This window comes from Sphaerodactylus townsendi, linkage group LG07 (assembly GCF_021028975.2).
Source record: "Sphaerodactylus townsendi isolate TG3544 linkage group LG07, MPM_Stown_v2.3, whole genome shotgun sequence".
NCBI classification, from domain to species: Eukaryota; Metazoa; Chordata; class Lepidosauria; order Squamata; family Sphaerodactylidae; genus Sphaerodactylus; species Sphaerodactylus townsendi.
This window is the reverse complement of record NC_059431.1, coordinates 59,493,592-59,518,475: the sequence shown is the minus strand read 5'-3', so window position 1 is coordinate 59,518,475 and position 24,884 is coordinate 59,493,592. Positions and strand designations below refer to the sequence as shown.

At 41.1% G+C, this 24,884-nt stretch overlaps 1 protein-coding gene across 2 annotated transcripts in view; it reads right to left on the bottom strand.

Moving 5' to 3' along the window:
- Positions 1-13,610, bottom strand: part of LOC125436498 (synuclein alpha interacting protein) — a 124,204-nt gene extending 110,594 nt beyond the window's left edge. Inside the window, exon 1 of one of the 2 annotated variants that reach the window (XM_048503547.1) lies at positions 12,937-13,610. The gene's annotated coding sequence lies outside the window, so the exon portion shown is untranslated. The remainder of the gene's footprint in view (positions 1-12,936) is intronic. The other variant, XM_048503544.1, reaches the window with a different exon arrangement.
- Between the last annotated feature and the right edge of the window lie 11,274 nt (positions 13,611-24,884).

Genomic DNA, 24,884 nt, shown 5'->3' with positions numbered 1-24,884 from the left:
GTCTCACCTTCGCGCACCCAGGTTTCGGTGACACATACCTGAAAGAACCTTTTTTTAAAATTCCCAAACTGTGTTGTAGAACAAAATAAACTGCTAAAATATAAACATGATGCACAATCCAGTATATTTAATCTTTTAATCCATCTTTTAATGACACCTTGTACTTACAGACCATTCATTCAAAGAATTGATATTTCAAGAATAATATTAAAGCAGGATAACTGATGCTGCGTGGGCTGTAGAGCCCATATCTGCCCTGTCTTATCCTATCTACATGGTTCTTGAAAATCTCTTGAAAATAAATCCCCTCTGCTTCTCAATTGTCTTGAAAGCCTGTTGTCAGTTGGTTACAACTTGACAGCACATACATACATACATACATACATACATACATACATACATACATACATACATACATACATACATACATACATACATACATACATACCCACTTGAAAAGGTGTCCATTCACAATAAATCCTTTCTTGACTTCTGATTATTCAACTCTAATTAATTCAAGTATTCATTGTGGATGTCCACAACAGTTCCACCGTGCATAGTTTATACTGTGCTTGAAATACGAGAGTTCTGTAATGTGCATTTGCTTATACTTGACCTAATTCTTCAATCTGTTGCTTTCTTCTCAAGGACCTCTGAGTTCTGCTGCCTTTTGTCTAACTACTTAAATATACATATTAACTGCACTTATCCCACTGGAATGAGAATAATGATACACTTGTTGCGCACATGCACAATTTCTGTGGATCTGAAACAGCTTCTTTAGCACTAATTCCTGGGTACTCATGCCCTAAATTTAAGAATTTATGCCAAACGGAATGCAACTTAGCTAGGATTACTTTAGTGTTATTCATTTGTGTGTGATCACTTTAACTCCCCAGTTACCAAGGATTTAAACATTATTAAGGCAAAAATGTTTTTTTAAAAAAAAATTCCATTACCACTTTCATCATGCTGACAAATTAATCCTGTAGATCTTGAGACACTTCAAAAGTAATTCTCATTGGAATCTCACTTTCATATTACTCTAGGATTATGAAAATGACTCAAGCTTTAAAATGTACCACTGTTTGTAAAGGCATGCCCTATTTTGTAAAAAAAGTTTATATTATGAAACTTAAATAGTATGGCCTTGATTTACAAGTTCTAATGACATGCTACTGCATACCCAGAGCTCCCAACAAAGAACAACATTCCTGTTGCAATATCACAGGTAGCTTCACATAAACAACAAATATGACTTATACAGGCTAATTCCCACTCAGCTGTGAAGTGAACAGAGAAATCTGTAGTTGCCAGGGGCTTTGTGTGTGTATCAGCGCTTCTGTGAGAAGTATGAATTCCTAGAGTATGCAACATATGTCATTTCCAACTCCATAGGAGCAAAAACCCATGTTAGATGTATAAAGAACATTACAATAATAAAACAAAAGATGGGAAAGGATTCATAAGGTGCACAAAGGTCTGGGAGTCCTAGCATGAGCAACCTTTTAACTGTATGTTGGTCCCTTGAAATTTTAGGGGCTACCTAAAATTCTTGTCTGCAGTTCAGTTTCATCACTGAGCTACAAATAAGTTACATATCCTTAATTGTCCTGTGGTTATTGACTCTCAACACATAGATTATTTCACTAATGATTACTGAATAGTGAACCATGCATATGTTAATCCTTGCAACCCAAGTTCCTAAACAGATTAAAAATATAGATGTCTATGAACAATTTGCTTCTTGTTCTCCCTTGAAATAAAGAAATGGACACAGGAGTGATAATGAATTGACATTTTCTTTTCTAGTGAAGGCAGAGCCTATTGGTCAATGGGTGCACAAACTTTCCACAAGTGGAGTTACTATTACTACTGTTGTTTTTGTAATCTTATCTGAATCCTGCCCTGTCTCCAAGGACCTCAGAACATCATTCAGAGGCTTTATCTCATTATTTGCACACACTAGCCAGTAACTTAAGCATCCACATGGCAATTGGAACAAAGCCACTTACAGTGCAATTCTAAGAAAGGTAATATCCTTCTTAGCCCACATACTTCAATGGATTTAGAAGGGTTGATTCTTTTTAGAACTGAACTGCAGTCCTTTATGGCTGAGCTGGGATTACAGATCAGATCTCTGGAAACTTGAACATACATTCTGCTAGGGATTTCACAGGCTCAGAAACCCTATTGCCTGTGGGCAAGCCCAGTGCAAACAAGCCCTGAAAAAGACCTGTTCTCAACCTTCACCAATTTAAGCTTCTCAATTATGTTATTTATTTATTGCTGAAAACATTTTAAGATGCCCACAAACAGCAAAATGCTATATCTTAAAAAACCATGGTATAGCCCATACAATGGGACAAGGATCCTTTCAGAGAAGCAGTTTTGCCCTCAAGCCCTGGTGGAATACAGAATACTGATGACAGCAGCAATAAACCAACTCCCCCCTCCCCTGCCATTGCATCAAACCACAGCCCACGGGCGTAACGAGGCAGCCCTGGGCAAACTGTAGCCCTGGGCAAAACCTGAGTTGGATGCCCCCCCCCCCCCATGGGCGGCCATTCCACCAGGACCAAATTTTTTTGCACCAGGACATTGGTGCCTGCAGGGGGTGCATTTTTAGACATAACAGCACCAAAATTCCAGCATATTATCAGGCGACTGTCCTTATGCTACTCCCCAAGTTTGGTGAGGTTTGGTTCAAGGAGTCCAAAGTTATGGACTCCCAAAGGGGGTGCCCCATCCCCCACTGTTTCCAATGGGAGCTAATAGGAGATGGGGGCTACAGTTTTGAGGGTCCATAACTTTGGCCCCCCTGAACCAAACTGCACCAAACTTGGGGGGTGCCATCATCTCCAGATGATACCCTGACATTTTGGTGCCGATACATCCAAAAGTGCACCCCCTGCAGGAACATCCTAGAAATTTGCCCAAGAATCTTTGTTCTGCATTGAGTTTTCTGCATTGCTGTCAATGGGGGTTGCAGGCTGGGGGGGCACATTTCTGAAGGCACAGTCTCAAAACTTTCAGGGTCTCATCAGGAGACTGCCCTAATGATACCCCCCCAAGTTTGGTGCAGTTTGGTTCAGGGGAGCCAAAGTTATGGACCCTCAAAACTGTAGCCCCTAGCTCCTATTAGCTCCCATTGGAAACAATGGTGGATAGGGGCACCCCCTTTGGGAGTCCATAACTTTGGACTCCCTGAACCAAACCTCACCAAACTTGGGGGGTAGCATAAGGACAGTCTCCTGATGATACGCTGAAATTTTGGTGCCACTAGCCTAAAAACTGCGCCCCCTGCAGGCCAAAAATGGAAAACCACTAAAATACCCAAAAACGAACCCAGCATTTTGATGCCCCCCACAAGGTGATGCCCTGGGCAGCTGCCCACCTTGCCCAATGGGCATTACGCCAGTGCCACAGCCTCTCCTGTGTCACCAAATCCCAGCCAGGATGCCTTGTAGTTTAGTGGCTCATGTAGCATGTGACTCTGCTTCAGAGTGCACTCAGAGTGAACATCACTGCATTTGGGTGGCAGGAGTGACACTGAAAGAACACTTAGCACCGCCAGAAGGCACTAACACCAAGGGGGAGAGCAACATTCATGCCATTTGGCTAAAGTATCTCCTTTCAGAACCTGGACAAGAAATCTGAAGAAAAATAACATTTCTTAAGGCAATGACAAACCATTTTTTCTTCCTGCATATTTTCCCAATCCTTCTGCAACAGTTAAAAAAACCCACTATTAAGGAGAGAAGTACATATTTTTTAAATCAAGAAAAATATTTGAAAATCCCATTTTCTATATGAGTTTAATATTAGACTGTCAGACTGAGATTCAGAAGAATTCTCAGGAACATGGTGCAAGAATCAGAATGTATACAAGCATTATAAGAGAGAGAAATCTGTCATCTGAAGTTGGTCACAATTTGGTGAAATTTCCAGTTTTAACTAGGAGGGTGAACTTTTAAAAACTGCAGTTTGAAATTTGTTTCAGGACTTCAGGAAGAACATGATTTTGTTAACCTGGAATTTCAGGAGTGGTAAAAAATATTTCCATTCTGGGACACTGTTCAAGTTCAAGAATATCAGAATCCAAAAAACACAAAAAACATACCCCTAATTCATTCCCCACCCACCCACCCACCCCACACAGACACCAAGGCAGCAGGAACAGTGCAGAAAGAGAAAAACATAATGGGTCACAGTGCCAATGCGGCCATGGTACTTTAGATTTACACTGCTAATAATAGGTGATAGACCTAAATTCACGTCCAAAGTTCAGGTCTACTAGTCATTGCAATCTGTGGGGGTAGACCTAGTCTCCAAGTTTAGATGTCAGATCTACCACCCACTGAATCATCCAGGGGTTATGTCTTCTATCCAGGAACTCTAAAGTTTAAAGGGTGCTATACCCCTAGTTTTAACTGAAGATTTCTAAACTAAACCAAAGTACTTTCAAGATATTCTCCCTCTTAGCTATGCAATCTTTTCAGTGAGGCTCAAACCAGGGGGTAGATGCAAAATATATTGTGGCAAGGTTTGCAACATTTTTTAATAAGAACAAACTGCAACTTAACTTAAAATAATGTGACTCCTAATATAAACATAAGAAGTAGCTGTGTCCATATAATCAACTTCTTATACACTAAAAGGGTGTAGCATCCACATAGCATCCAGGACCTGATGAGATAGTTTAATTTAATGAAAATTTTCCTAGACCTTGCAATTTCACCTTCACACAAAGCTGCTCAATATAAACTACCAGTCTCTCCTCCTGATAGCACAGCAGCTAAATCATGGGTTACTTCTATGTCAAACTAGTGTTTCAGTGCTCCTTTTTGTCCTTTTTCCACACTGAACAATAGTTTGCAATTATATCCATCTGTAAAACTATGGTCTATATTTATCCTCTAGATTAGATCTGGAAAGCATAATCACAGTGTGATATCAAATTCTGTTATAAGGCCAATCACAGAATATAGATACAACAGCAGATTATGGTTCACTACAAAAGGACGGAAATCACACTGCTCAAGGGAAAAAAGGAAAAGAAAAAAGGAATGCATTAGCCAAGGCTTGTGCATATAACATCAAATGGAGGCTTGCTCGTACACCACAAAAGCAAAGCTTAACTGTTAACACCAGAAGAGATGGGTCAATGGCATCAAGAGAAATGGGACAGAGAGAAAAGTGGATGCAAGAAGCAAAGCAACAGAACTAATACACAATGATAATACCACTTTAAAAATCCAAAATTTGTCATCTCATTATTCAGGATTTACAAAAGTGAAAAAACTGCTTCAGTGTCCCCCAAACAAGAAAATGGCATTGATATACACCACTGTAATAACCTCACATATGTTTAACTGCAACTGGTACTTCAGCTTTGGTAACTGCAGTCTTGTGTATCTGGAAATTTAACACTGGGATAGAGTTGAAATTACAGTCCCACATTTAAGATGTGAATAATAGGAAGAACTGCTAGGAAACTTTTTCCCTCTTCATCAAACAAGGGCTTCTTGTAATAGTGAATTAGTAAAATATTTATTGTATAGAACATAATACACAGGTATCAATATCCCAGCTACTCAACATTACTCTATTGGAAAAATTGAGTCTTAGTTTACAACTACCCTTATATTTAGGATGCACCTGTCCAACTGTAAATTTGTTTTTTATAAAGAAATCATTCACATTTTCCAAGTAAGACTAATAGCTAAAAGAGTGCATTTGTCTCAAAAATATTGCTTATTCACTCAGGTTTTGTTTCTTCTTTCCAAGCATTCTTGGCAAATATTCTTCAAAGAGTAGGCAACTACACATAATATGGGCCTTTTCCACATGCAGAGCTTACCACAGATTTTCCCAGTGGTCAAACCTTGTGTCTTGAAAACATTTTCTGTGAAATCATTCAGCACATCTTCATTCCTCCTGTCATGTCTCCCCTTATCTCTTCAGTTAAATTTATCCCACATGCTACTGCTGAAGACAGATTATTTCTAACGATGGTGGGATATCATCCATGATCCTCCATTTTCTTTTGTGCTGCCGCTTTAGTTACGCTGAATCAGAAATTCAAAGAATGTCTCTGGCCGTTTCTGCACGGCCACGCTGCGGGGGGTGTCGGCGGATGGTCCCGGTAGGGGCGGGGAAGACGGAGCAGCTCTGGAATCGCAGGGCAGGGGGGCGTGTCCCCTGGCCTGGGCGACGTGCCGGAAGGTCGGAGGGATGGTAAGGCATTCGGGAAAGGGGGGAAATGGTGCCTTCCAGCCGCTGCGAAGCCACTTTTTCTGAAAAACCTCGCTCAGGGAGCTAGGTTCGGAAACAGTGGCTTTGCTCAGGGAGCTAGGTTTGGAAACAGCGGCTTCGTGCCACTCGGGGGTTGCGAGGCCGCTGCTGCTGCGATGCAACAGCGGCAGCCATGCAAATTCCTCCCTAGGGACGCTGTTTTTAGCATTCCTGGGACACTCTATTCCGCCCATGCAGAAACAGCCTCAGCCTCCATTTCTACCCACTACCCTCATAAATTTGATACCAAAAACAACAACTACTGGAGCAGGTGCTGTTACCTGAAGAAACAGAAACATGTAGCCCAACCCCTCTCCCCAAAAACACAGGTTTGGCCAAATGCTGCAGTCACTCACAATCATTACTTAGCAGTCCCTAGTCAATGTCACTTCGTTCATGTGAAATTGATAAAGCTGACCTAATTGCTGCTGTTCTGCCTCAAAATTACTTCACTGGGGTTGTTTCTGCACAGTCCAAATATCCCAGGTTGAGCAAGGTTTAGCCCAGAAGTTCGAATGGTTCCTGGTCCTAAAGCGGGTTTGTCCCACAATATTTACCTCATCCCGAGATTTTTTAAATCGCCAGTTCAAAAATCCTGCAGTGAGCCTGCTATCATGCAAACACCACGGGAGCAGAACCAGTGTGTTTTTCTTGCTCCGCCGCCTGCCCCTTTGATCTCCCCATCTGATGTCATGCCAGTTTTCAACGCTGCTGAGCAGCCAACCGTTACAGCCTACCCTTCCCGAAATGTTCCCCCAAGCATGTTTTCTGCTCATGATATCGACCGGGTGTCATTTTGCCTGGGTTAATCAGGAGTGAAGTCCCCCAAAATGTCCCCATTTTCTTTTCTGTACATGTACTGCTGCTCAGAATGCAGACTTAGGGAAAATTATGAGAACATATGTGGGAATGTGATGTGATGCTGTGCCCCATTATTTTTTGCTGCCACTTGTCATGTGGAGGCCTGCGGCGGGGCGGGGGGTGCTTTGTTTTCCCTCGCTGCTGCCCAAAACCAACAGCCAATCAGAACGTTGGAAACTGGGGATATTTGTGCATGGGTGGATATGCACATATTACACTCAAAAATGGCACCCATAACCATGGGCCCCCTGGGTGAAATGCAAATTCCCCTAAAGAGGTGTTTCAGTAAGGTTGCTCTATGTGGAAGTATTTCAAACAATGGAATTTGATCTAAATTCCATTGATTTCAATGAAAGAATTTGAACATTCTCTGCATCCTGTCTGAAATCCAGGGAACTTTAAACAGCTTAACTCTGACTTTACTGTGGTCTTGGATTTTTATTCCCAGGATGGCTGAAATCCAAGTATTTCAGAGTAAATCTCTTGCATAAGAAAACAGCCAGTAAAAATGGCTTATTCTGATATTAAAGTGATTAATCAATTATACCAAGCCTACGTTAACATCAAAGCACCAACATCTGACCAATGCTATCACAACAAAGCAGAAAAATGAGGATTTCCCAGTCTTTTAGTCTTCATGCTTGTCACTTTATAGGCATTAATTTCCTTCTGGGAATAATTGGTCATGAGAGATAAACTGTGAGCACAGATATGCATGAATGGATGACTCTCCTTAACCATTCCACTGAAAGATCAGAAGAGCTATTGTAAACAAAGAAAATGAATACCATACCCCATAAAAGAATATCAATACATTCAACCTTTAGGGGTGTCAGACAAGCAGTTTGTCATGCAGTCTGCCACTGATACTTGTACATAGAGGGGATATAAACCACAACAAATCTCAGTTTCTCCTTATATTTTTGAGCTGATATTATCTCAAAGATGGGTGTCAGATTTTTTGGAGCGGGGCAGTTTGAGAGCTTGCCCGGGGTTTTGTTACTTATAGATACCCCCTAGCTTTGTACACTTAGTGGGGGGATTTGAAAGAGCTGTTAAGTCACCGCTAATTTACAGCAACCCTGTAGAGTTTTCAAGGTGAAAGACTGGGGGGTGGGGTGGGGGGTTTGCCATTGCCTGCAACTCTGGCCATCCTTGGAGATTTTCCATACACTTACTAACCAGGGATCAGATGAGTTCAAGCTAGCCCAGGCCATCCAAGTCAGGGATTATACACTTAGAAATATACATTTTTAAATCAATGCACATATATTACAAATATACCAACAAGTACTCCAGCACAGAAAATGTCTGCAGAATCTATATTCCTCTATTTTTGTATGAACTCCTCACATCTATCCTTGAGATTGATACCACTTTGTTGAGAATGCTGTGTTTCTGTATTTTCAGAAAATCAGTCTGATTTCTTGGAAATTATAGTTCCCCCAGAGAATACATCTATAGAAACTAGGAAAGTGGTTTAGGAACAAGGCATTCTTCATAGTGGTTCCTGTTATGCCCTTCTCCTCAAAGCCTTGCCTGATGACTGCCTTATTTACTTTTACAGCTGTGTGAAAATATTTCGCTTTGTCCAGAATTGTAGATATTTTAAAATCACTTTTAATTTAATCTCCTACCTGCATCCAACCTATTATTGGTAAATTTACCGCTCTGTTTTGCTGGGTTTTTTTCTTGTTACTGTTCTATTGTTGAGAACCGTGTTATTCAAATTTTGATTATTTCTTTTAAACTAACAGCATTATTTTATTTTGCTTTTGTTCACAGCTGTTTTGGGAAAAACTACATCAAAACTCATATCACAACAAAGTTCCTTCTTTCTCCTCAGTAAGATTTAATGAGATGTTTAATCATGAAAATGATTTTCCCCTCCCTTTAAAAGTTTTTGCACATTTGCACAATTCATGTGCTGACGTTATTCTCTAGTTTCAATTTTTTTAATTGCAAAGTATCCCAGATTATTATGCACTTTCATACTATACAACTTAAGACTGATTATTTTATTATAGATGGGGAAGCTGCTGAAATGTTTCTGTGTGACCCTAGATCCAAGAAGAATGCATATGGGATTCCATGTCTCATTCTCACAAACAGCAGCAACTATGTGGAGATTCTGACCTTAAAAGTATTTGGAACAGCTTCTGTATGAGCTGTAAAATGTAAGAGTCATCTCTCATGTGCAAAAGAATGTATCTAACAGAATCTTGTAAGAGAAAAGCAATTTTGCTATAGTTTCTAAAATTTCATATCATGCCTAAACTGCCCTGAGCCTTCCTGGGAAGGGTGGTGAACAAATCAAATCAATAAAATGTGAGAGGGGCATGAACTGAAGGATGGTGTAGAATAGTCCATATTATCAGATAATTATTACTGTTATTATTAGTTATGTTTCTGGTTTGGCTTGTCTACAAGGAATTAAGAATTATTTTTATCTTTATAAATATCACATTGAAATAGGCATTGAAATAGACTAAGAGAGAACCAACGTAGTCTAGTGATTAAGGTGTCAGACTGGGATCAGGGAAGCCCAGATTTGAATGCCCACTCTTCCACAAAATCTTGCTGGGTAACTTTGAGCCAATCACAACAACCCTGGAAAATATCTGGAAGGGAAACCTCCAAGGAATACCAGAGGTGTGACACTGAGGCAGGCAATGGTGAACCACTTCTGAGCATCTCTTGCCTTGGAAATCCTGCGAGGTCATTGTAAGTCAGCTGTAACTTGATGGCACTTTACACACACAAAAAACAGGTAATCATTACACTAGTGTATAGCAAAATGAATAAAGTCAAATGTAGAGAGAAAGCAGAATAAGGTTCTCCTGCTCTTGGCCTCCACACATTTGCAGCTATATCTAAACAGCTCACATATACATGCATGTGTATCCTTCAAAAATAGAAGCAAATATTGAGTGTATACTGAATGTACAAATGTGGGACTCAGTGTACAGAATTACTGTGTAGTCGTGGAATCAATAAAGTGGAGCCCGGGCCAAAGTGGACACAAACAACCTCTTTATCCCGCAAAACTTTAGCTTTATCCAATTGGCCAAACTGGTGCAAAAAACTATGGTAATGCACCCAAAGTCACATGACACAAAGCAGAGCAGGTACTTGAAGAAAGAATTCCAACATTCAAATTCAACCCTATGGTACAAAAACAAGTGGCCACTATATAAGAAAAGATTTGTAGATCATGAGCCTACCTAGGGCAAGATATCTCCACTCCAACTAGACAGTGAGATACATTTTGATTTTAGTTGTTACATTTTTAGCCTGCTCTTTCTCTTAGCAGTCCACATAAGGATCTTATCTTTACCAACACCTATTCTATTTAAAAATGCTTCTTCCCCTTTAACAACATTTCACCTGCTCAAGTAGCTGAGTCCAATTTCTGCTGATTCCTTTTCCCCAACTGCAGTTCCCTGTGCCACACCCCAAACCATTGTACAGGGTTCTCCAACCCTCGAGAGCACCTTTTCAGGGTGCAAGAAACTTCAGTGGGAAGAAAGTGGAGCAATTGCAATGTGTGAGCAATATCCTATCCATGGTTCTTCGTATCCTACAAAATGATTTGAGCATTGTTTCTGAAAACAACTAAGAATCTGAACATATTATTCAGAATATACTGTGCCACTAAAAAAAAGAAACAACAAAACAATGGATTTCAGAGAGAAACACCACACACCATGTCATTAATGTCTGTGTGATCTGCATGATGTCTGAATGATCTAGTGACATAATCTAGAAGATCAATCCATAAACTGCATGTAGCTGGGAGAAGGCAAGAAAGGCCCTGAGATTGCTAGATGAAATGATGTAAAGAAAAAATTCTTCCCAACTCCAAATATGGTATTATTTAGAGTCTACTGCCATGGATATAAGGGACAGCCTACTCTATGGAAATAAGGAACTCTCCCAAAGCAGGCATATACTTAAGATTAAAAAACAACAACATTTGGAATTGATCTGAAATATCTCCTCCTTTTCTGCGTAGATGGTAACTAACAGGTTAGAATTCTTCCATCTGCCAAAATACACACTGGAAGACCTTGGTCCTTGGCACCTAGTATTATTGGATGATGAAAATTTGTAAATATTTTACATGTATCTAGACAAACTGCTTTTATTTCACATACCAATACATTTCCTTTAAGTAAAATGTAACACAACAGTATTATCCTGGCTCCATTGAACATTCACTACAAATGTCTTATTGTATTTAGGTGTTTTACTCAAATGGAAATAGCTGAATAAATCACAACATGCGGCATGGAGACCTGCATTTAACTGGATTCAAGAATGTGCAGTACTGCTTTTGTCAGACAATCACAGTCTTGAACTAACAGTGCACATAAGTCAATGAACATAAAGTGAATGTAGCTGGAATAGTGTGGAGGTTTTCTGCTATCATTTCCCCTGGTAATGGCAGGGGAAGTCCCATTTCCAATTCTCTTTTAAATTCCAATATAAGTAGGCTGAACATGTGCAGCATTTAACATTTTCCCACAAGAGATGTCTGTCTAAGAACAGAAAGATGTTTGCACTAGCTTCATATTTCAGAGAGAAACTCAACTGAAATGAATTCTAGTCGCACTTTAGAGATCTGACATCATGTATATGATTAAAGACTAATGAAACCATGCATAACTAGCCAGTTTTCATGGTCTGGCTCTACTTTATGTGCATAAAGGCTTCCCTTTTAATCTTTTATTTTACAGAAACCCACACACTCCGATCTGATGGATACTTGTCAGACTCAGGCTGGACGGATTCGTGTTGCTTTCTTTAAAAACCCAGCAAGCAAAAACAGCTCAGAGACACAGGATCCCCCTTCCCCCCAAAAGCAAAACATACAACAGGGAAAACCAATTACATTTGAGGGTTTTGCTCAAGTAACATTGCAAATTGTCAACAATGGTTATTTCTGAAGACGATTTCTCCACCGCACACTAGAGTTCAGCAAAGAAAGCTCACGTTTCCTGGGGAAACTAGGAGTTTTCCTACCAGCAACATAAATCCGCCTTTTTTGTTCTTTTTTTTAAAAAAATAAATAGATAGATAGATACAACACGGCATTTTGCGTGTACCCCACTCACCCCCTTCGAGACAGAAAAAGAAAATCTTCAGGGGACAAAACTAAAGACAAAACATTTCTGTTGGGCTGCAAGAACCGCAAGAGGCTCTTAGACCTACCAAAAGGTGGCTCTCACAGTATGTTAGCGTCATTAGTTATAAACGTGAGGTGGGGAGCAGCACTTCCCCCTACGGTTTATACTCCAATGGATCTCTCTCTCTCTCTCTCGGGCACCCTTCTCCCTCCATTCCCTTTTCTTCGACCCGATTTTCCTGCTGTGCGTGGTGTCAATCCCATGTTGGGTATCCAATTTTCCTCACAGCCTTCTTGTTGGCAGGAAAACTGCATGCTCAGAAGAAGGCCGGGGGCGGGGGGGGGAAAGGAGCAAACCCAGCAGCGGCGCGAGCAACAAGAGGCACCGGCGGCCGGGAGCTGCGTGTCGCTGGCGCGGACCTCCCCCTGTTCGCAGAGCCCTCAGCTGCTGCGTTACTATAGAGACCTCACCGCTCAGCCCGACCTCGTTGGCAGACCGTGCAGGGGGAAAAGTCCCAGCCGAGCCCAGCTCTTTTCGGCGCCTCTACTGCCTCTTTCCCCTGCAGGGAACTGAGGCGCCGAGGCAAACTTGTGGCGGACGCCCCCCGAGCCTCCCTCCTGGCTTCCCTCAGGTGGGACTTGACACTCACCCTGCCTGGGACTCCTCGCCGCGGCGCTGCAGGCTCCCGCCTCCGCTGCCGTCTGGCTCCAGCAGAACGCGGCTCCCCGGGCGGCCTGGGTTGGGGACGCGGGCGCCGGCTTGCAGGCTGCTTGCGTCACAATGAAGTCGAGGCCATTCCCCACGCCGGGAATTCGGGGGGCTGGAGAGGAGGGAGGGGGCTGCCACGTGACTTCAAAGCAGGCCGGAGGAGGGGCTGCGGGGGGCGAAGAGGTGGTAGCGGCGAAGGGGTCTCGCCAGGCTGCTCTGCCGGAGCGTGTCGTCTGGGGCTTCCCCATCCACCTAGCCCGCTCTTGAGGCTGAAATAGCCCCGTCCGGCCGCCTCCCCCTGGCGCCCCTCGCCGGCCACGCGCTCCCGTCTCTCCTGCTCATTCGCCCGGCACTCCCATCTTTGCTGTCGCCCCCTCCCCAATTGCTCCCTGACACTCGTTGTTGCGCTCTCTTGTCTCGCCTTTCATACTTTTCTTTCTTTCGCGCAGCTCTTCTATGTTTCTTTGACATGCATTCATGTTCTTTCCCATTCCTTTCTCAGACTGCCTGGCTTGTCACTTCTCCTGTATTTTCTCCTCTGATACTTTCCATCTTCCTCCTATCCTTTTCTCTCAGGCTACCTCTCCCCCCGCCCCATACCTTATTTACGATCTGTCGTTTTTCTTCCAGCCTTTTTGTTCTTTTCTCAACTTTAGCCATTTTCCCTGTATATGTTTTAACACACACACACCCCTTGCTATCCCAGCCCTTCCATCTCCCAACGAGAAGTCCGTTAAAATATCAAGAATAAAAGTCCCTGGCAAGATGTCACGTTTATTTGTACAGTTCTAAGGAGTGTAGTGGTCTGAAATATAGGAGCATCAATGACAGCCAATGAAGCTGCAGTTTCTTAGAACAGGAGGCACAATTAATTAACCAGATAAATTGTTTGTATTCGTCCCCCCCCCCCCCCTCCTACCAGTGGAGAGAGGTGCCTGGGACTGGCCTCAACTATTAGGAATTGAATGTCCTGGCCAGTGTCCAAGGCTGCATTTTCCCTGGATGTCAGCTGAATTCAATTTAGTGGGGTAGGAGAGAGAGCACCGGTTTTGCTCAACTTCACAGTGGCTCCAGAGAATCTGGGCATACTGGAGCTGGTTCCACATTGGAAAGATCAGATGCCCTCCTGGCTGACACATTCATTAATAAAAACACACCGCGGGTGTCCGCATGGGGCAAAGTATAGTTCAGCCCAGTTCACTCCTGTGTTGCAGCCATACTTTCTTTTTGAACACTGTGTTGATCATAGCTTTTACTGAAGTCCTGCTGCAGTGACATGGCATTTGTAGAAAGGCAGGAACAGTCTTACAAGCTCCATCAGTGTTGCTTTTTTAGCATTCTCTTTCTTCACTGATAAGGGACTGGATCAAAAGTTTCCATTTTGCTAACAGTGAAGTTTGCCTCTGGTGCAAGAACAGGAAGCAAGGAGTTGGTTATCACTGAGCAGTTCAGCTATTCACAAGCAGCTTAAGCCTGTTTGATGGGTTACTTTCTGCATAGTCATATAGTATAGAACAAAGTAACAAGCAGCGTTTCATGCATGTACTTTCTTACTCAGCCCAATGGGAGTCCTAGCATCCTCCACATAAGCCATACTTGTGTGCCAGTCAGAAGCCAATCATTTATAAGCATTCTCAAGCCAGTGTAGTGTAGAAGGTGGATTCTAATCTGGACATCCGGGTTTGATTCCCCACTCCTCCATCTGAGTGGCAGAGGCTTATCTGGTGAACCAGATGTGTTTTTGTACTCCTACATTCCTGCTGGGTGACCTCAGGCTACTCACAGTTCTTTGGAACTCTCTCAGCCCCACCTACCTCATAAGGTGTCTTTTGTGGGGAGAGCAAGGGAAAGGACCTTGTAAGCCACCTTGAATCTCCTTACAGGAGAGAAAGGTGGGATATAAATCCAAACTCTTCTTCTAAATAGTGAACAAATAACTGGGATGTTGTGGGTTTTCCAGGCTGTATGACCGTGTTCCGTTAGCATTTTCTCCTGACACTTCGTCTGGCATCTTCAGAGGATATTAGCCACAGATGCAGGCAAAACGTCAGGAGAAAATGCTACTGGAACATGGGCATATTGCCTGGAAACCCCGCAATACCCCAGTGATTCCAGTAAAAGCCTTCAACAAAACAGTGAATAAATCAGTCAGTCAGCTAGTTGTTATAAATTTCTGGCATAATGCATGGAGTTGGTCTAGATTTCCTTAAGGCTCCTTCCAACTTCTTCTATGGTTCTATGATTCTAACCATTGCAAGACTCACTAAAGGGTATTAGTACTGGGCTCCATGTGGTCCACCAAGAACACATTGTGTGCTTGAGAAACAATAACATGCCTTGCTTGTTGAGGGGAAATGAGTTGTCCCTCTTCCACCTGGTTCAAGGCAGACCCACATATAACAGGCCATAGAAGCCCTCCTTCCTACTCAAAATATGGTAACCTAGTGGCTTGTCAAGGGCTCTCTACCTCCCCTTCCCAAATTGTCACCTGGGCACTTACTCTGTCCAAATGCTAATTCTTACCTTTAAAGTCCTAAATTTCTTCAGGACAGGTTAAATGAAGGACCATCTACTCTCATACTGCCAATCCCATTAGCTAAAGTCTTCCTCACAAGTCCCGCTCTCTGTGCTTGCTCTTCAGAGGTGAGGTGGTTGACAACAAGAAATTAGGTTTTTTCAGCCATGGTACTTTGTCTGTGATGTACCTGGCCCTTTTGCTACTGTCTTTTGGGTGGCTAGAGAAAACATTTCTTTTTACCCAGGCTTTTAATTAAGGGGTTGATCTTTTAACATCATTGTTCCAGTCGGCATTTTAGCCTGAGAACTGTTTTATGAGACTCATTTTAAGCTGTTCAATGTTTTGTGCTGCTGTTTTATGTGCATGCTGAGGTTTTAAAGCTGAGTTGTAATACTTTATTAATTATTAAGTTTTGCATTGTTTTATGCTTTTATTCTGTTTTACTTTATAAGTCTTCTTAAGCAGGCTCCCTGGAGAGGTGGCATAGAAATTTGGTAAATAAATGCATACATTTTGTTGCTAGACTAACAAGCCTTCTGAAAATGGCAAAAAAACAGATAGACATATCATCTGCATAAAGTGCTGTCAAATCGCAACCAACCTGTAACAATTCCTGCAAGGCAAGCAAGAACCAGAGGTGGTTTGCCATTGCCGTCCTTTGCAGACTCTTCCTTGGTGTTCTCCCTTATGAATATTGACCCTGCTTAGCTTATAAGATCTGATGAGATCAGGCTATACCATGTCACCTTCCCTAGTGGAAGAATTAGTGATTATTATATTTGAAAGTTTTGTTATATGAGTTTCTTTATAGATTGTTATATTAAAATATTATTTTCATATATGAACTGGTATTTGATAATCTGGCAATCTTCATTTTCACTGATATGAGCTTCAACATTCCCAAAGGTTTCAAATAAAAGTGGATTCTCAGCCTTTTCAAAGCTGTCTCTTTCTCCATTCAGCTTGGAAAATGTAGTCTGGAGAAGAGGAGCAGCTAAGTCCAGTGCCTCTTAAACTCTGAAAACAGAAAGGGTTAAGAAAAGTGCCAAACAAAGCAAAACATGTTTTTGTATCAGATCAGGTCAGAAATAGAAGCTTGTTTCCATCTGCAATTATGAGTAGATGTAGATGAAACTGTTTTGTTTGCTTCTAAATAAATACTGACTCTTTTGTTTGTTTAGTACAAATTATCTAGTATATCTCATGTGGCTGTTTTAATTAGGTTATTTAAAGTGAACACACACGGGACAAATGTGTGGAAATGTCTTCCCTCTCCTAGTAATCACAAAATTTTCATTAACTTATGCAGACTTATCTCAGCCATATCTCAGGGCTGACAGAACATTTCTCCTCATTTACAGCAAATGTGTTTTTCATGTAGATTGGTTGGTAGTAAAAACACCTCAAGTCTTTATTCTATATTTATTTTTACTAGTAAATATCCCTCTGCCATTATAAGAAATAGTTATTTTAGGCTAGCACAATCTCATCAGATATTATAAGCTAAGCAACATTGGTCCTGATTAGTAGTTGGATGGGATACCACCAAGATAGTCCAGGGTTGCTGTGCAGAGGCAGTCAGTGGTAAACCACCTCTATTCATCTCTTGCCTACAGTCATTGTAAGTCAGTTGCAACTTGACAGTATTTCCACTACCACTTCCAGGGAGGACAAAACTTCTCTGAACATAAAATATGGGCAGTACAATCATGATGCAGGGTGGGGTGGGAGTGTTGTGGCAGACGGAGACAGCAGGTCGAAAGCACTGTCACACTGCCTCCAAAGGGGCTTCAGGTGGTCCAGAAAGGTGGGAAAACAAAAAAACCTTCCTGCCGCCTGATTCGCCCCATTGGAGGATTAAGTCTGCAGGCTCAGAGGGTGAAGTTCTCAGGCTAGAATGCCAGTGGAGGGCAACTAAAGTTGGCTTGCCCCTCCCCCATCCCGCACTGGCATCCACTTGGACACTAGCATAGATTTCTGCAGCACATTTGCTCTCTTTGACCTTTATGACAGGGGAAGGGCAAGTGAACCAGTGGGGCCCTCTGCTGCTTCCAAACACCATTTCGTCTCCCATCTGGATTGAGCCATGAAACTTGTTTAGCTTCCATTAAATAAATTGGCAGGACTTCTCACAGTTGCACAATAGAGTGTAAAAACATGCATTATTTGTGTCAAAACCTCCAAGGGCTTAATTCAAACCTGGGTGGGTTCACCAGGTCTTAGTCCAGGAAATCCAGCGCCTGAACACAGTCTAGGACACATGAATGAATGAGAGCAGAATGGTTTTCATCATGTGTCAAATACTACAACCTTCTCACTTACCCGCTGACTGCCACCACTGCTTCTGAAGTCCACATCAGCTTGTAGGTGATAGTGGTGCATTCTGCATCCAAGACCCACATGGACTTTGGAAGTGGCTTGGAATTTTTTGAGATTAGGTTCAATAGACCAAAAACATTTTGAATTTCAAAAAAACAAAACAAAAACTAGGAAAAAACCCATACCTTTTTTTGGGAGGGGAAACTTTTGAAAACTCTTAGATCTTTTAAAACCCGAACTGAAAAATACTGCCTCCCCCAAAAGGGTAACTTTCTGTAATGGAGAATGCACACTAAGTAGGTTTTTGAAAGATACCCTCAATAAACAAAATTGTTTGTTGTATTATCGAAGGCTTTCACGGCTGGATTCAACAGGTTGTGGTGCGTTTTCCGGGCTGTGTGGCCATGGTCTGGTGGATCTTGTTTGTCCTTTATCTAGATCATGCATGAGATAATAGTACAATAAAATTTATATGGAATACACATGGTGCAATGGCCTTTCTAAGTAGGTATTGGCCAAGGCATTCCATACAAAATCCAAACAGAGATGCAATGCAAAATCTTTTTTTAAAAAAACCCACTGTTTTCATGAGGTCTCCTGAAGTCATAAATTCACTGAGTGAACTGGGGCAAGTCACTATCTCATAGCATCCGTAAAATGACAGTGATAATCCCTGATCATCAGTGATTGATGTGAAGGTTGATAACACATATCATACAAGTAATGTAAAATATAATTTAGTACAAGCTAGTTTTTATGTGACAATAGGGGCAAACTAGACTCTCTGGTGTTCCATTTGTGAGTTTCTCAGCTGGCATCTGGCTCGCCACTCTTGGAAACAGAGTGTTTAATGAGATGGATTTTTGGTCTGATCTAGCAGGACATTTCTTATGTTTTCACACTATATCATTTTATTAAACATTAATTACATTGCTGGAATCATTGGAATAAAATACCTGAAAATACTAAGCAGAATCCATACACATCTGTTTAAAATCAACCCATGTTTTTTGGCCTTGTTAAAATCTTGGATAGCATTTCTTTTGCTTCCTTCCAGGGGATGCAGATGGAATTGGTGGCACTATTATAATGCATGGAGCACATTTCCATTAAACTAAATTTTAACTCTCTTTGCTAAAAATTTTTTTTATTTAAAAGCTTTAAGGGATAGCAAAAGTTATTCTGCATCCACACCCACAAATATGTATTGTATATCTGTCAGATGTAGCTCAGGTGGTCACTGCATTTAAATCCTGTTGTACTTGCTTTGTAGTAAGTAAATTATCAAATTGTAGTTAGCTTAGCAAGTGATATAATGCCAAATTGATGGCACATGATATTTGCTGGGGGGTGGGTGGGTTTGAACTGTATAGAATGGAAAAAGACTTTGGATTTATATATTGCTTTTCTCAATTGTTAGGAGTCTCAAAAGAGTTAGGAGTACAAACTCCTTCCCTTTCTTTCTCCACAGAGGTAGGTAAGGCTGGGAGAGTTCAGAGAGAGCTGTGATTAGCCTAAGGTCATGCAGCAGGCTTCATGAGTAGGAATGGGAAAACAAATCCAGAGTCGGCTCATGTGGAGAAGTGGGGTATCAAACTCTATTCTCCAGATCACAATTCACCATTCTTAACTATTACACCATGCTGCAAGTAATAACAGCAAGTATTATTTTGGCTTCACTGATTGGGCTATCCTCTCATGCTTCATATTTTAATGTCTTCCTATCAACACCCTACCCTGTTTTGACAAGATCAGATAATTTCCCTATGAATGAAATGCCTGCATCCATGGCTTTTTTTTTAAAAAAAAGTTTTTCCTGTTATTTCCTTTTTCATGATTTTTTTTTTGTTTGGTTTTACATTTCAAAATAGAAATCAGAAATTCTTCAATTTTCTCCTGGGCAAATGCTGCTGAAATTCTAATGGCAGCAGAATACACTTCATCAATACTCCTAAACCTTATTCTGAAATGAATACCGCTAGCAATTTAAAAAGCACTTCTTTCTAAATTGTTTTTTTCATTTCTCGGCCTTCATATTGAGGTGTGAAATGAAGTTCGTAAAAGGCAATAGCACACTGTTCATATGTGTAAGCAAAGAATACTGCTAATTTGTTACACTTGGTTATTTGAATGGAATTACACTGCAGTTTTGACCATCTTATAGCCTAGTAAGTTTCTTATTAGTTACTTCAAAATGGAAGGCAACATAATAGTCAATAGTCTTTCAGATGTGATGCTGTGAATACACTTACAAGGGACAAAGGCGCTATGTGCAATCCTCCCAATATGTATGATTAGCATTTGTGTTATCTTACGCTGATATTCTGAGTTTTTACTGCTGCTCATTAGTTTGTTGGCATATTAATTTTTGTTAGTTTTTATTCACTTGGTTGATTGATTCTGTGGTGTGGGATTTATCTATAGGCTAGACAGACTGAAGGCTAGGGCCTCAAAATCTAGGGAGTCTCCGGCCAAGGTGTATAATATTTATGACACTGTCTCATAGGCCTTTCTTACACATGGTGTAATAATGCATTGTACTCTCTGAACAACCCTTCAGTAATTTTCCTTGTGCAACCCTGAGTCCAGTAGGGGAGTTCAAGAGATGGATATTCCATATAAAGAAGAAAAGGCGCAATCTTCTCAGATTCACTGGAGTGCCTGAAGCTGCAGGTAGTTCACCTCTGAAGGTCACCAGCCTTGCCATAAACTACATATTAATATTCTAGGTATGAGGTTTTCTTTACAGATTGCTGCAAACGGGGTTGTGTTTATATTAATTGGCTATTAGCCTGTATTTTTTATTCCATTCTTTATTCTATGCTTTGTTCCATGATTTATTTTATGCACTGGTCACTCATTAAATTTGGAGGGCCATTTGGCTGTTGACTGTTGCCTTGATGCAGTGAACTATTTTGGCATTATCAATGAAATGTATACCCTTTTTATCCTTAACAAAGAAATGGACAGTTCTAAAATCATTTTTGCAACCTCAGTTAAAAGTGTCTAAATATTTGTCAGACACTAGATGGAAGACAAATGCAAAAGCCACCTAAGAAAGTTACGGTGCTATTACTGATGCCCTCAGTCATTTGATGTTAATGGGAAGGTTGGTACCAGGCTTCAAGATAAATTTTTTTTGCAGAAAATGGAATACCTGGAATTTGTTTTTATGCTGCATTTTTGGACCCGTGTGCTAGGTCATTTCAGCAAAGCCATTTAGAATCAGAACTATTATTGAGTACTTGTGCAAGTTTGTACAGTTTACTTCAGGATTTTTGAACAAAATTAGAGAAAGTGTTGATGGGCTTGAGCAACAAGCAGAAGCCACCTTGCCAGATGTTAACTACAGAACTGTCACAAGGAGACTAAGACTAAGGAAATGGCAAGAAAATGATGGAACTGCACCTGGTCCTGATGCTTTAGATAAACATTTTCGAGATAATAATTTATTCCTATAGTAGATGTACTTGAAGTCAGTTTAAAAAGAAGAGCTACTGTGTACAGTGATATTGCACAAATGTTTCACTTTCTTGCTAATCTGATTAACAATTAAGCAAGAAATTCAACAAAATGTTGAACTGCTGATGGAAGCATACTCAGAAGATGCTGACCTGAAAGTCAAAAAATGAAATTTTTTTGCAGTATCACTTGTATGTGAGAAAAAGCCACAGGCCTACAGAAGATCACTCTCTGTCTCTCAAAAAAAAAGTTAACAACTGGTTCTGGTTGAATGGGGGTGGCGGCAGTGTGCCCCCCCACTCAATTGGAACCGGTTGCCGCCCTCCTGCTCAACCTCTTGGCCACCACCAATGGAGCTTGAGGGAGGAGGCAGGGCCACAGCAGCCAGCAGGGTCACAGCTTGCCGCCAGCTGCTTCCGCCTCCTCCCTCGAGGTCCATTGGTGGTGGCCCTAGCTCGATGGAGCTCGAGGGAGGAGGTGGGGCTGTGGCAGCTGGCAGAGTTCAGCAGGGCTACAGCTGCTGGAGGCCCTACTAGAGGTTGCCCAGGCCTCCCAGCCACGGCCCTAGCCTGGGAAAGCCATCACCTGCAGGTCGCAGGCCAGAGTAGCAGTCGGGAGGCCTGGGTGACCTCCAGCAGGGCTGCAGCTGCTGGAGGCCCCTGTGGGGGGCTGGCCAGCTGCAGATCAGGCTGGTCACTCCCTGCACTTTCCGGATGCCTCCCCCCTCCCCCAGAGGGCTTCCCAGCTCAGGAAGTCCCCTCCCCGCCTGGGGAGTCCAGGGTGGGGAGGAGAACCGAGCCGGAAGTATCCTCCCCGCCCTGGGCTGGCTCTAAAAGCCCTGTCATTGCTCCCTCTCCCAGGGTAGGGGGAGCCAAGGGGCTTTTAACAAGCAGTTTGGCTGAACCAGGCCAAACCGGCTGAATCCCACTTCTGCATACAAGGAAAAAATTCAGATGGCCTTCCCTAACGTGGAAACAATTTTGCAGCTATTTCTTAGCTTAATGATTCCTAACTGCCCAGGAGAAAGATCTTTTTCAAGACTCAAAATAATTTAAAATGAATGTTACAAGAGTCATCCACACTGAGCATTCTGCACATTGAGAGCAACAAACTTAGACAAACAAATGTTGATGAAATTTTGAATGATTTTGCTAGATGAGGAAGGCTAGAAAACGTTTTAAGTCTTAGTGTATTTGATGGTTGTAGTTTCTATATTTCTTAATATTTATTTTTAAACCAACTGTTTACTTACAACATAAAAATAGGATCTAAAAATGTCACACTGTCATTGTCAGGTAGTCATGATCATCTTAGTAGCCATTCCCAGGTAATAAAATTTGTAAGCTCAAGGTTCCTTTTAAGAATATAACAGTAAACTTACAATTTTATTTTCCTAAAAATTCCTGTTTATTCCACAAATGTTTAAAAAGTTTGGTTGTGGCAAAGGTTTTTCACAGTGTTAATTTTAACGTTTATGCATTTTTTTCAATAACTACAGTACTTAATAACATCTTATGCTCATCCTTTAGAGGAGGAATTGTAAACTGTGGAATTTTAAATTCCTGTGATCATCCTCAGCTTTACTCAGCTTTAAAACACTCTTCTATTTTCCCTCTATCTTCCCTATCTCATGAGGGTGGAGATTGGGAGGGGGGCCTCACAAATAGGCAGTCTAAGGACTCTCTTCGTCTAAATCCAGCCCTGGTTACACTCATATTGTATACTTATATTTCTTGTAAGCTGCTGAAGAAAATGGGTACAAATGGTCTAAAATAAATCTAACCAGTATTTTAAATTTTAAGATGGAGTCAGACAGGCATGTTTAAAGCCTGAGATGAAGCATACTGGAAGAACTACATCGTAAGATGCCCTGGAAAAAAGTGAGATGAACTCACTGTTGTTTGGTCTCTGGCTTTCCATTAGAAGCACCCTGGTCCACTGATCTGTTTTCAATGTACATAATGAGATGGCATTTTCAACATCTCTTAGCAACTAATTATTTCAAACAATTCTGAACCTACACTCATGATGAAGAACAGTTTTACAGGATTAGAAGAGGGGCTGTCTACCATTCTCTTAAAGTTTCCACAACCAGCAGATAATAGCTGGTCCACCATAAACAGATTCACTGGTGGATCATGGTATGCAGTCCGCCTAATCATGATTTAGGATTTAAAAGTTAAAGCAGACATTGATTTGTTTTGTATGAACTAGCCCTAAATGGGTTGTGAATTGCATGCTATACCATTCTTCTCTAATTGCAATGGAAATTAATTCAAACCAACACAGACAATTAAAAAAAAGGTCAAGTTGGCCAGTGTCTTAGGAATCTATTCCAAGAAGTTTCTTACTCTGTTTTACAGGCCATTGAATGTACAGCTGAAAGTTAGGAGAGACATCTATTGTTCTGGGAAAGTACATTTCTGACATATAAAAACAAGTAACTATATATTTTAATACTAAAAATGCAAAGCATGTTAAGCGGGGGAAAAACCTCACCATGCTAAAATTCAGTCTGAAAGGGCTGTTTGCTGATTTGAGTGTTTACTCTGGAAACATCTCAGTGGTGCTACACTCTTTTGGAACAAATATTTGGAAAACATATATTTCACACTGGTACATATATGGAGATTAAATAACAGGGGTATTTGAAATGCGATTAGGTAGGCTTTTTTTGGGAAAAAATGCTGGTCAGCTGTGTGTGATTAAACAGTTTTGAAAGGAATGCAGGTCAGCCACAAAACACCATGTCACAAATGGCTTGTAGAATACTCAGTGTGTGCATGTGTATGAAAAGCAAACTTATTTTATAATCATTTGAGCTATAAATACACTCTGTTTCAGTGTTGCCAATTATGTAAGCGCCTGCCAAGTGTGTGTGAGTGGGTGTATTTTAATATGTTGCATGTGCTACTACTACCATGAGAGCCAATACAAATAGTTTTGGACCCGTGTTTTCACTTTTCAGTGGGAATTTTGAAAACATTAGAATGAACACCTTTATGAATAATAATTAATTGCTATGCAAATTGTTTTTCATATAAATAGGCTGTATTTATGTAGTGTATTCTGAAGTTATAATGTCTTACTTCCAACAATCCCAAACGTCTCATATTACATATGACCAGATGTAAGCTTTTGCTGACATGAGCAATTATAAGTCACTACCTTATCTCTTCATTCACTGACCACTGAAAGGAAGACTCTGCAGTGGAAACATTGTAATCTATTACTTAGTAATTCCAAATTTTTTGTGATGTGAATTTATTGTCTGCTTCCCTGGTCATGCTAACCTCATTAAATATCACTGTTTCTTATCCAGCCTTCTGATTACCCAAGTGCTTTGGATGTCACCCAACCTATTTAGATACATGTAGTAGTTTGCCAAGATCAGGTTTTTGCAACACATGAAAATTCAGTAATAGTGATGTTAAAAAGTCAGTGGAGAGAAGAAATTAGAGGACTATTGGTGGAAGTACAGCGTGCCATTTTATGAATGTATTTTGGTACTATGCTGTGTTTAGTAAACTAATATAAAACTGAGGAAGCTCTTTGCAGAAATGTGTTCCATTGACCACTATTGTCCACCA